A 13145-nucleotide genomic window follows, 5' to 3' on the forward strand; every position below is an offset into this window, starting at 1 on the left:
CATTTTTGAGACGTCTGTATTCCTTTTTGCCTGCTTCATTTACTGCATGTTTATATTTTCTCCTTTCATCAATTAATTTTCAATATTTCTTCTGTTACCCAAGAATTCCTAGCAGCCCTTGTCTTTTTTCCTACTTGATCCTCTGCTGCCTTCAGTACGTCATCCCTCAAAGCTACTCATTCTTCTTCTACTGTATTTATTTCCCCCATTCCTGTCAATTGCTCCCTTATGTTCTCCCTGAAACTCTGTACAACCTCTGGTTCTTTCAGTTTATCCAGGTCCCATCTCCTTAAATTCCCACCTTTTTGCAGTTTCTTCAGTTTTAATCTACAGGTCATAACCCAATACATTGTGGTCAGAGTCCACATCTGCCCCTGGAAATGTATTACAATTTAAAACCTGGTTCCTAAATCTCTGTCTTACCATTATATAATCTATTTGAAACCTGTCAGTATCTCCAGTCTTCTTCCATGTATACAGCCTTCTTTTATGATTCTTGAACCAAGTGTTACCTATGATTAAGTTGTGCTCTGCGCAAAATTCTACCAGGCGGCTTCCTCTTAGTCTTATTAGGTGGATTAGAAAGAGAGATATGTGTTGATTAAACACATGTCTGAAATAATACGGGCTTTGGTAATGATAATATTTAGTCGCATGCTGCAGTTGTAAGCAAAGTAAATTTGCCAGTGGAGGCAGTGGACGGGCAGCCGGTGAGGCGAAGGCCAGCGAGCGCCGGAAGAGCATTGTGCAGGGGTCGGGGGTCCCAGGGGATGGGGCCAGTGACCGGAAAGCATCAAAAAGAACATCGACGGGTGTCACGAGAGAAAGAGAGAGGGGGGGGGGGGATGTCGAGCAGACAGAGAGCGTCCAACGTACGCGTTGGCGCCGCCCGGTCGCACGCTGTTTTAGTGGCAAATGGGCTGAGCCCTGATCGGGCAGTTCATTTGAAAGTGCGGGAAACGCTGAGGGTCAACGCCCGCTATTTGAACAGAGAAAAGTTGGAGATGTGGGAAGCCTTTGCAGCGTCGGGATTGGCTTATTAGAGTTTGGCGGCAAGATCGTCACAAGAATCGTGCAGAGCGAAGCAGGGGGAGAGCGCGTCTTGTGCCTTGAAAGCGGACAGTCGCAAAGTTCGGTAGCTCTGGGATAGGGACTTAGGTTCTGAATACTGTGCTCTGTGTGATCTAGAGTCTGCAGCTACAGTAGGACATCAGCGTTCACGATAGGCATTGCATTGACTACTAGTATAATTGCAGTTGATTCCGCCTTATAGGCTGGCAGTCACCATTGACGTAGTCAACAGTGCACAGAGCTACTGGTATTGCACGTTAGTACAAGACACACTGGGCTGTACGTTAAAGGTTGTTGAGCTCGTCTTGAAAGCGTTGTATACCATTTAGAGGAAATCTAGGGCTTGTGGAATTAGCAGTTTCTGAGTAGGTTATTCTGCTCAAGACATTTGAGAGACTTATCTTAATTGCAGCTGCAGTCGTCGTCCCAGCAGTATCGACGGAGCCAGCACGCTGGGAGACGGTCTTGTAAGATTTGTAGCAGCGGCAGTAAAGTTCAGAAGTAGTTGTTGGGTCGTGTTCTTGCCATCCACTGTGCATCCGTGCAGTTTTGCTTACGACTCGTTATTGGCTGTTTGTCTTTTTGCATGTTGTTTGGTTTGTTTCTTGCTGGTGTTGTCCGAAGTACATATCATTTCAGACACAAAAGAGATTTTGGGTACGCAGTCAGATCGCATTTACTATTTGCTTATCCAGGGGCATAATTAAATCTAAATTCGCATCAACTTAACAGTAAGAGCTGAGAGCCAATCTTACCAGTGTAGCATATCTAAGAACAGTGTACAATTTGTTTAATTTGTTGTCATTCATGATTTGTTCAATATGATCTAATTTCTATCGCGAGATAATTTACAATAATTGCAAGTTATTTACAATATCGCTTTTGATTCAGCAATAGTGGTAGTTAGCCGTCATTGTCACATTAATATATTTTATTTATGTTTAATAACGGCAACTACTCCAAAAAGGAAGCCCTACACAATTAATGTCGTAGTCTGAAGCAGCAAATAAATCGTTGTGCTCGATGGTGAGCGTCGTGACCCCGAGCTCAAAGTCTCCACTCTGCACTGCTACCAGGTTGTCTTAGAGCCCGATAAAGAGGTAAAGTTCAGAAGTAGACCTTTATCCGGTATTTCCACCTACTCAGTGCTCTCCCTCTTGGCCTCGTGCCCTCGATCTTCCCTTCCATGATTATTTGGTTTAGATATTGTATCTATATCTACATACATACTCCGCAATCCATACGGTGCGTGGCGGAGGGTACCTCGTATCACAACTAGCATCTTCTCTCCCTGTTCCACTCCCAAACAAAACGAGAGAAAAATGACTGCCTATATGTCTCTGTACGAGCCCTAATCTCTCTTATCTTTGTGGTCTTTCCGCGAAATATAAGTTGGCGGCAGTAAAATTGTACTGCAGTCAGCCTCAAATGCTGGTTCTCTAAATTTCCTCCGTAGCGATTCAAGAAAGAAACGCCTCCTTTCCTCTACAGACTCGCACCCGAGTTCCTGAAGCCTTTCCGCAACACTCGAGTGATGATCAAACCCATCAGTAACAAATCTAGCAGCCCGCCTCGGAATTGCTTCTATGTCCTCCCTCAATCCGACCTAATAGGGATCCCAAACGCTCCATCAATACTCAAGAATAGGTCGTATTAGTGTTTTATAAGCGGTCTCCTCTGCAGATGAACCACATCTTCCCAAAGTTCTACCAATGAGTCGAAAACGACTTTCCGCCTTCCCCACAACTGCCATTACATGCTTGTCCCACTTCATATCGCTCTGCAATGTTACGCCCAAATATTTAATCGACGTGTCTGTGTCAAGCGCTACACCACTAATGGAGTATTCAAACATTAGGGGATTCTTTTTCCTATTCATCTGCGTTAATTTACAATTATCTATATTTAGAGTAAGCTGCAATTCTTTACACCAATCACAAATCCTGTCCAAGTCATCTTGTATCCTCCTACAGTCACTCAACGGCGACACCTTCCCGTACACCACAGCATCATCAGCAAACAGCCGCACATTGCTATCCACCCTATCCAAAAAATCATTTATGTAGATAGAAAACAACAGCGGAACTACCACACTTCCCTGCGGCACTCCAGATGATACCCTCACCTCCGATGAACACTCACCATCGAGTACAGCGAACTGGGTTCTATTACTTAAGAAGTCTTCGAGCCAGTCACATACTTGGGAACCAATCCCATATGCTCTTACTTTAGTTAGGAGTCTGCAGTGAGGCACCGAGTCGAACGCTTTCTGAAAGTCAAGGAATTGGCATCCGTCTGATACCCTTCATCCATGGTTCACAAGATATCATGTGAAAAATGGGCGAGTTGCGTTTCGCAGGAGCGATGCTTTCTGAAGCCGTGCTGATGCATGGACAGCAACTTCTCTGTCCCAAGGAAATTCACTATATTCTAACTGAGAATATGTTCGAGAATCCTGCAACAAACCGATGTTAAAGATGTTGGTCTGTAATTTTGAGGATCCGTCCTTCTACCTTCTTATATACAGACGTCACCTGCGCTTTCTTCCAGTCGCTCGGGACTTTACGTTGGGAAAGAGATTCGCGAAAAATGGAAGCTAAGTAAGGAGCCTATGCAGTAGAGTACACTCTGTACTCTCTTTGCAAAAAGGCCAAACCATTCGTTGTTCATTTGATCCATTTTATGCAGAACATCCTGCTCCACCACCAAACTTCTCTTTGACAATCATAAAAAAAGAGAGAAAACATGAGTCTTTCAAGAAGACAGGTCTTTGAGCAGCTTATTGTCGCTCTCTTCTACCATATCTTAGTGTGCTTCTTTATTGCCACTCAGTCTAGCGTGATAAACTTTATTATCTCATCTTCACAATTGCCCATGTCAGAGATGACTGATCCAAGAGAGATGAAGAAATGCACGGGGTCTATTTCCGTTTAATCAGCCTGTGAAAAACAACCATATGAGAAAAAAATGTATCCTGCCGTATCATTTTCAGAGCCACACAAGGTGATTCGTAAATATCTCTGGGGTTTCACCAGATGACTGCATATAAATTACAAAACGTACAAAAATAGCTCTGAGCATTATAGGACTCAGCTGCTGAGGTCATCAGTCCCCTAAAACTTAGAACTATTTAAACCTAACTAACCTAAGGACATCACACACATCCATGCCCGAGGCAGGATTCGAACCTGCGACCGTACCGGTCGCGCGGTTACAGACTGAAGCGCCTACAACTGCTCGGCCCCACCGGCCGGCACAAAAGGTACAGGAGCGTCTCACCACGCTCTTAACTTAATAATACCGGGTGGTTACAATTAAACTATCGCTATTTAACACGTTATAACATGGAAACTATTTACTGTATGAGTACCAAACTCTTTGGCATTATGGGGTGCAGGATTTCCATGCGTCACAGCCGCCCTCGCCCAGTTACAACTATGACCACCAGGTGTCAGGATCAGTCATCGAGATTCATAGTCTCACACACGTGACTCGTCCTAGTGCGCTTACTGACGAACCAACATGAACTTGTACAAAAGGATCACAGCATTATTGGTGAAGCTCTATTATTAAAGCAACAGTAATGCTGCAGATGCACTTCGATAATATCGCCGGCTGAAAGGATTACCGATGGGTTCTCTTTCTCCACGTGCTCTGCGTAGCATGGTGAAGAAGTTCGATTCAGCTAGAGAATTGGGCATCGCTCCGGGAAAAGGACGACGACCGATTGCACCACAGATGGCTGATGAAATCGCTGTTGCTATGGCAGACAACGCTGCTCGCAATTTCCGATATTCAGGCAGTCCGCGTGCTGTGTCATGACAGTTGGACATCCCGTGGCGCATTGTATGGAAGGTGCTTCGATTCATTCTCAAATGGTATCCTCACAAGATCCATGCCGTACAGCATCTTGCAACACAGGACGTACAACGACGTGTTGACCTCGCCCTCGGCCATCCTATTGACAGACGAAACTCATTTTTATCTGACGGGTGAGGTCAACTCACAGACTTGCCGAGTGTGGGGATCTTTACGTCAAGTCACTGTGCATGAAGTTCCTCTGTATGGTGAGCATGTCACCATATGGTGTGGATTCACGGCTACGTTCACAGTTACCGCATTCTTTTGAATAGGTTGGTGCTCAAAGAACTAATGACGTGCAGTGTGACCTACTAGCGTTACTGTGATATGCTTTGCCAGCATGTCATATCCGCCGTTACAGGACAGAGACGCACTGAACTCAACACGTTTCATGCAAAATGAGGTCCCACCGCACATCGCTGCAGCTCACTGCTGCGAATCACATTTGATAATGATCGAATTCAGCCGATCGTTTCCAAATGCTCGGCCGGCATGATCACCTGGTCTCACTCCCTGCGATTTCTGGTTGTGGGGCCACCTGAAGGACAGGGCTTACCAGGGGAACATTCACATTTGTGCTCATCTGAAGCGCAGAGCCAGCATATCTACGAAGATGCTTCGTCGTGCTGTGCAGAATGTAATCCTGTGCTTTCAGGCTCTCCTGCACACTGATGAGCCCCTTCTGTAGCAGAAATGGCGCCGGTATGTAATGGTATGATGTATCAGCACATTGAAAGTGATTCAGTTGAATTAATTTTGCGTTATTTCAGTTCCCCATGTCCTTGGCATTAATGCTAACAAGTTTGGTACTCTTACGGTAACTAGTTTCCGTGTTATATCGTGTTGAGTAGGGAAAGTCTAATTATAACCACCCGGTACATAGATGCTCAAAATGGGCATTGTTTGTGACACGCTAAACAGAAATACATATGTATAATTCACGTACACAGATTGCTCGGGAGGGGGGGGGGGGGGGGGGGTAATAGACCGCTCTGAAATTCTGTTATTGGGTTGCTTATGTGCAGGCGAGAACTAATTCAATGGGACGATGCTGAATGGAGCAGAGCGTTAAGAATGAAATCTGAAGACACCATGGCCGACAGGTCCAATCTGTAATTACAGAAATTCTGCAAACCATAAACACCCTGCCCTTTGAAGACAGCACAGCCTACACGTGCAAGCTATAGTCATAAGAATTTTGCAGCCCATTAATACCCCACCCTTTACCAGCGGGACTTTCCTGCTACGAGATGAGAACAAGGGACTTCAGTGAGAAAATAAGACAAAAACCAGGAGTTTCTAAATTTTAAATGTTTCTGAAAAGTTACTCGCTTCAAACTGTCATCGACGGAAGAAAGCTGAGCATTGACAATTGCCACAACTTCTCACTGTTTGTTGATTTGTAGGCTGTAGTTCAAAACTGACAACATTTATGAAGTGGAACTCCAAATATTTAGTGTGTAATGCTGACAATAACTCATCAGTTACTTGAATCCGATAGTCAGTTAAAGAAAACCATTGATACCACTACGCAGCGAGTAAGTTTATTTCCTTTCAGATATATATTCATTTTACTGAAGAGTCTGAACTACTGAATATGTCTTTTTATATATTCAGCGAACTGAAAGCGAGACTGAAAGGTCCAATTTCAGAGCGAAACGCATAGAGTGTAGGTTTTACTTTTAAATCACGTTGGTCGTGGTACAAGTCACCACATAATTCATAGAAAGATGATAATATTTTTAAACCAAAATGGAATATAAAAAGGCACAAAGGATTTCACATTAGTATATACGGCTAACAACATCTTACGGAGTATTACTCAAAACGACTACTTGAAATTCCTGTACCCACGACTATTTATTGACCATGCATGCCGTAAAATGTGGTATTATAATACCGGACAGAGCGAATGTACACGAAACAAACCAGCTTCCGTATTTATCAAACAGAACGTATATTATTCTTACAGAAAAGTTAGGAGCATTAGTTTTTCAACAAAATCCTGAATTTGATTCCTTCGTACGAGCTTTTTGATCTACCTTAAGTCCAAGCAATTTAAAAATTTTCGCATTCGCTCGTTATTTTATCACACTGTGGGAATAAAACTTCCCATTTACAAGAGCTCTGTGTCAGAAGCTGCACGCTCTGCATTACGTTGCAGCTAAGCTATGAGCTATGATCTGCTGTCATCCGCTACTGTATTAGTTAAATCATTTTCACTGCATTCAACACATCCATAATGACACGCATATCATTGAAAACATTAGCAATCGAGATGCTAGAAGTTTACGATAGCAGCCCACAAAAAACATAACATATCCCACAGAAAATAAAAATTTCTCTTTAACAAGTTGTGCAAAGCGCTAAGTTTTAGCATCAGAATTTTAGAGAAGCCCAAATGAATGCACTTAATTACAACATTTAAAAAGTCAGTAATAAAAGTTTACTATTTTAAATGCAATGAATATTAATTTCAAATCGTGATCTTATGCAGAGTTTAACCTCACTCAGGTGATTATGTTTCAAAGCAAACCGAATAAAGCACATTGTGAATTCAGGTACAGCTATGACAGACAGTAGTCATTTCAATTAACATAGGCCTATACTTCGAACTAATACTCTAAGCTTCAATAAACGTATTGTTAACATACCAGTCACAATAAAAAAATGTGAAATATAACGTTTATTTGAATCAGAGGGCGACTACTTGATATCTCATAAATAGGTAGCGGTTGTCTCCTTACGGAGTCAGAGATTAGAGACAAACACCCAAGCATGGAATTACGTAGAATGCTGATCTCACAAGGGAATGGTCCAATTCGACGTGTTGAAACGTAAGCTTAAATTTTTCCTACCGAAAAAATGCGTCGAAAGAAATACACTGTAAAAATTCTCAATGCTAAGGCGCACTGCAAATATTTTTTTTAAATGTTGAAGTTACTAATTTTTGCAGAAGGAAGAACAGTTTGTAACACTGGTTTATACAGCGCTTCCTACCTGGAGTGCTTGTCGGGCGAATAAGCAAACGCAGTCGCGACATGAGGACGTATCACCAAGTAGCACCTGGTATAAAATGGACACAAGCGAATTTTTAACTTGCAAGCCATGCCAGAGATATCTGAGATCATTAGTTTTTTTAATAACTTCGACGTCATATAGACAGCTGAACTGTTGCAGTTGTAATTGTTAGACAAATGACTAGCAGAGGGAAACTGGAAATGAGTGTACGGCATTGTGGGCCGGGAGTCCCACATTCGGTGAAGTTCGGCCGCCGAGGGCAAGTACTTATTGCATTCGACTCCACACTGAGCGACTTGCGCGTCGGAGATGGGGATGAAATGATGATGAGGACAACACAACACCCAGTCACTGAGCGGCGAAAATCTCTTGTCCCCGCCGGGAATCGAACCAGGGCCCATTGGCGTGGCATTCTGCCGCGCTGACGACTCAGCTACCGGGGGCGGGTACTAGCAGAGGAAAATCAAGGCAGTAAATGATGTAACATTACAGACGCCTTCCATCAGTCGGGACTTTCATTTAATGATATTAAATATTTCATAACAATTCATGTAGCACAGTTCACACGATGAAACTTCCTGGCAGATTAAAACTGTGTGCCCGACCGAGACTCGAACTCGGGACCTTTGCCTTTCGCGGGCAAGTGCTCTACCAACTGAGCTACCGAAGCACGACTCACGTCCGGTACTCACAGCTTTACTTCTGCCAGTATCCGTCTCCTACCTTCCAAACTTTACAGAAGCTCTTCTGCGAAACTTGCAGAATTAGCACTCCTGAAAGAAAGGATACTGCGGAGACATGGCTTAGCCACAGCCTGGGGGATGTTTCCAGAATGAGATTTTCACTCTGCAGCGGAGTGTGCGCTGATATGAAACTTCCTGGCAGATTAAAACTGTGTGCCCGACCGAGACTCGAACTCGGGACCTTTGCCTTTCGCGGGCAAGTGCTCTACCAACTGAGCTACCGAAGCACGACTCACGTCCGGTACTCACAGCTTTACTTCTGCCAGTATCCGTCTCCTACCTTCCAAACTTTACAGAAGCTCTTCTGCGAAACTTGCAGAACTAGCACTCCTGAAAGAAAGGATACTGCGGAGACATGGCTTAGCCACAGCCTGGGGGATGTTTCCAGAATGAGATTTTCACTCTGCAGCGGAGTGTGCGCTGATATGAAACTTCCTGGCAGATTAAAACTGTGTGCCCGACTGAGACTCGAACTCGGGACCTTTGCCTTTCGTGGGCAAGTGCTCTACCAACTGAGCTACCGAAGCACGACTCACGTCCGGTACTCACAGCTTTACTTCTGCCAGTATCCGTCTCCTACCTTCCAAACTTTACAGAAGCTCTTCTGCGAAACTTGCAAAACTAGCACTCCTGAAAGAAAGGATACTGCGGAGACATGGCTTAGCCACAGCCTGGGGGATGTTTCCAGAATGAGATTTTCACTCTGCAGCGGAGTGTGCGCTGATATGAAACTTCCTGGCAGATTAAAACTGCGTGCCCGACCGAGACTCGAACTCGGGACCTTTGCCTTTCGCGGGCAAGTGCTCTACCAACTGAGCTACCGAAGCACGACTCACGTCCGGTACTCACAGCTTTACTTCTGCCAGTATCCGTCTCCTACCTTCCAAACTTTACAGAAGCTCTTCTGCGAAACTTGCAGAACCAGCACTCCTGAAAGAAAGGATACTGCGGAGACATGGCTTAGCCACAGCCTGGGGGATGTTTCCAGAATGAGATTTTCATTCAGCAGCGGAGTGTGCGCTGATATGAAACTTCCTGGCAGATTAAAACTGTGTGCCAGACCGAGACTCGAACTCGGGACCTTTGCCTTTCGCGGGCAAGTGCTCTACCAACTGAGCTACCGAAGCACGACTCACGTCCGGTACCCACAGCTTTACTTCTGCCAGTATCCGTCTCCTACCTTCAAAACCTTACAGAAGCCTTCTGCGAAACTTGCAGAACTAGCACTCCTGAAAGAAAGGATACTGCGGAGACATGGCTTAGCCACAGCCTGGGGGATGTTTCCAGAATGAGATTTTCACTCTGCAGCGGAGTGTGCGCTGATATGAAACTTCCTGGCAGATCAAAACTGTGTGCCAGACCGAGACTCGAACTCGGGACCTTTGCCTTTTGCGGGCAAGTGCTCTACCAACTGAGCTACCGAAGCACGACTCACGTCCGGTACTCACAGCTTTACTTCTGCCAGTATCCGTCTCCTACCTTCCAAACTTTACAGAAGCTCTTCTGCGAAACTTGCAGAACTAGCACTCCTGAAAGAAAGGATACTGCGGAGACATGGCTTAGCCACAGCCTGGGGGATGTTTCCAGAATGAGATTTTCACTCTGCAGCGGAGTGTGCGCTGATATGAAACTTCCTGGCAGATTAAAACTGTGTGCCCGACCGAGACTCGAACTCGGGACCTTTGCCTTTCGCGGGCAAGTGCTCTACCAACTGAGCTACCGAAGCACGACTCACGTCCGGTACTCACAGCTTTACTTCTGCCAGTATCCGTCTCCTACCTTCCAAACTTTACAGAAGCTCTTCTGCGAAACTTGCAGAACTAGCACTCCTGAAAGAAAGGATACTGCGGAGACATGGCTTAGCCACAGCCTGGGGGATGTTTCCAGAATGAGATTTTCACTCTGCAGCGGAGTGTGCGCTGATATGAAACTTCCTGGCAGATTAAAACTGTGTGCCCGACCGAGACTCGAACTCGGGACCTTTGCCTTTCGCGGGCAAGTGCTCTACCAACTGAGCTACCGAAGCACGACTCACGTCCGGTACTCACAGCTTTACTTCTGCCAGTATCCGTCTCCTACCTTCCAAACTTTACAGAAGCTCTTCTGCGAAACTTGCAGAACTAGCACTCCTGAAAGAAAGGATACTGCGGAGACATGGCTTAGCCACAGCCTGGGGGATGTTTCCAGAATGAGATTTTCACTCTGCAGCGGAGTGTGCGCTGATATGAAACTTCCTGGCAGATTAAAACTGTGTGCCAGACCGAGACTCGAACTCGGGACCTTTGCCTTTCGCGGGCAAGTGCTCTACCAACTGAGCTACCGAAGCACGACTCACGTCCGGTACTCACAGCTTTACTTCTGCCAGTATCCGTCTCCTACCTTCCAAACTTTACAGAAGCTCTTCTGCGAAACTTGCAGAACTAGCACTCCTGAAAGAAAGGATACTGCGGAGACATGGCTTAGTCACAGCCTGGGGGATGTTTCCAGAATGAGATTTTCACTCTGCAGCGGAGTGTGCGCTGATATGAAACTTCCTGGCAGATTAAAACTGTGTGCCTGACCGAGACTCGAACTCGGGACCTTTGCCTTTCGCGGGCAAGTGCTCTACCAATTTTTTTTTCTTTTTGTTTTTTTTTTTATTTTATTTTTATTTTTATGTGTGAGTGCCTGAACTCTGATAATTGTCTGAAAATAAATATTTAAACTTTTCACTCGAGGGAAGACTTAAACCAAGGACCTCTTGGTTGGTCTGGAGCCGCTCACGCTAACCACTTTTTTTTTCGGGCAAGTGCTCTACCAACTTTTTTTTTTTTTTTTAGGAATGGAAAAAATAAACATGTGCTCCGATTTGGAATGAAATATAATGAACATAGTATTTATGAGTTCTAGGCTGCCGTTGCACAATATAAGAAAAGAAAGGAAATGTCTTCTTGAGGTGCACAAAGGGCTATCACATCATTGTCGAAAGGAAAGTTGCTCCGCTGCTCTGGAGAGAAGGAAAATGTTGATAGGAAAATGGGAAGGAAAAAAAAATGCCTTCTGCATTGGTGAGCATTTGAATAGTATCTTAAAATTCCGGCAAGAAATAAAGTCCCAGGAAGCAAATAGGATTCATACATACAGGCAACTGGCAACCTTTACTATCCAAATATTGTATTTGAAGCATTTAACCGTTAATTATGATTTTCAGCATATTTCCAAATATCCTCCTGTAGTCACAATGTTGGCTTATTTTAAAGTGTTCAATTTCTATGTAAGAATAATAGTCTAGAAAAGAAGCATGCCTATTCCGCATAATAAACGATGCTGTGTGGCCCATTATCCACGTTGTAGCGTTGTTTTTTGCTCGCGGATACCTCAGTTTTTGTGGCTGAATGATCTCTAAAAGGTCTACACCACTGGGCGTCGTACGGTCTATCACTGACAATCGTTGACGAAGAAATGTTGTAATTTCTTCTGCATGTCCGCACGTGAACCTATGAAGGAGCGTATCGACTCTTCCGCATGCGTCACAGTTGGGCGTTGGATGAAGGCCTATTTTATGTAGCTTTTCATTCGTTGCTACTTTATCGTTGACTGTGAGATACCAGTCTGCTATGACGCGTGATGGTAACATGTCGTTGTGCACATTCCGCCATATTATACTCCAATGTGTATGTGGATATTTTTCTTCGAGACGATTCCTGTGGTTTGTTGTCATGAGAAGGTCATAAAGCTTCCTGTTCGTCAGGCTTCCGGTATCGACGAAGTTGTGTCGAATGTAGCTCATTTCCATGTAGTATAGTCGCACATGTCGGTAAGAAAGTGGAATGCCGGCGATATTAACGGGTGGGTCCAAGCTATGAGGTTTCCACCGCTGAATGAGGTTTCTGATGAGACTGGTCCTCCGGGTACGAAACTCCTTCCTGATGCGATTTAGGAGCAGGGTGACACATTTTTTGTGTACTTTAATGAGGTTAAGGCCGCCTTTGGACGAAGGTAAGGTTAAGGTATCGAACTGAACTTTGAAAATATGTCCCCTAAAAATAAACCAACATAACGCTTGTTGTATACTCTTGGCTAGGTGGTCGGAGATTGGAAGAATTTGCGCCAAATAATTCATCTTGCTCGTAATGGCGATCTCTATGGTCTTAACTTTCTGTAGTATGTTCAAGTCACGGTCGGAGTGAAGCATCAAAGCAGCACGTAATTTATAAAGCATGTGTGACCAGTTCGTCGTCAGGAATTTGTCTGGTTTGGCTTCAAAAGTAACACCGAGGGTTGTGTGAGAATCCTTTACCTTGCACCAGGTAACATGGGATATGTCTCCGATACCGCCACCGATTTGCAAAACTGTGGTTTTAGTTCTATGGAGTATTGCTCCTGAAAGAAACGTGAATGTTTGTAGAAGAGTTGCTGCTGACAGAAGTTGTTGCGATGATGACACAGTACGCATATATCGTCAGCATA

At 44.5% G+C, this 13145-nt stretch overlaps 1 non-coding gene across 1 annotated transcript; it reads right to left on the minus strand.

Annotated features, from left to right (window-relative positions):
- Window positions 1-9446: 9446 nt before the first annotated feature.
- Window positions 9447-9523, minus strand: Trnas-cga (transfer RNA serine (anticodon CGA)). The gene has a single exon. It is a non-coding gene; the product is annotated as a tRNA-Ser (tRNA).
- Between the last annotated feature and the right edge of the window lie 3622 nt (window positions 9524-13145).

The sequence above is a fragment of the Schistocerca gregaria genome, chromosome 6, assembly GCF_023897955.1.
Source record: "Schistocerca gregaria isolate iqSchGreg1 chromosome 6, iqSchGreg1.2, whole genome shotgun sequence".
In the NCBI taxonomy this organism is placed as follows: Eukaryota; Metazoa; Arthropoda; class Insecta; order Orthoptera; family Acrididae; genus Schistocerca; species Schistocerca gregaria.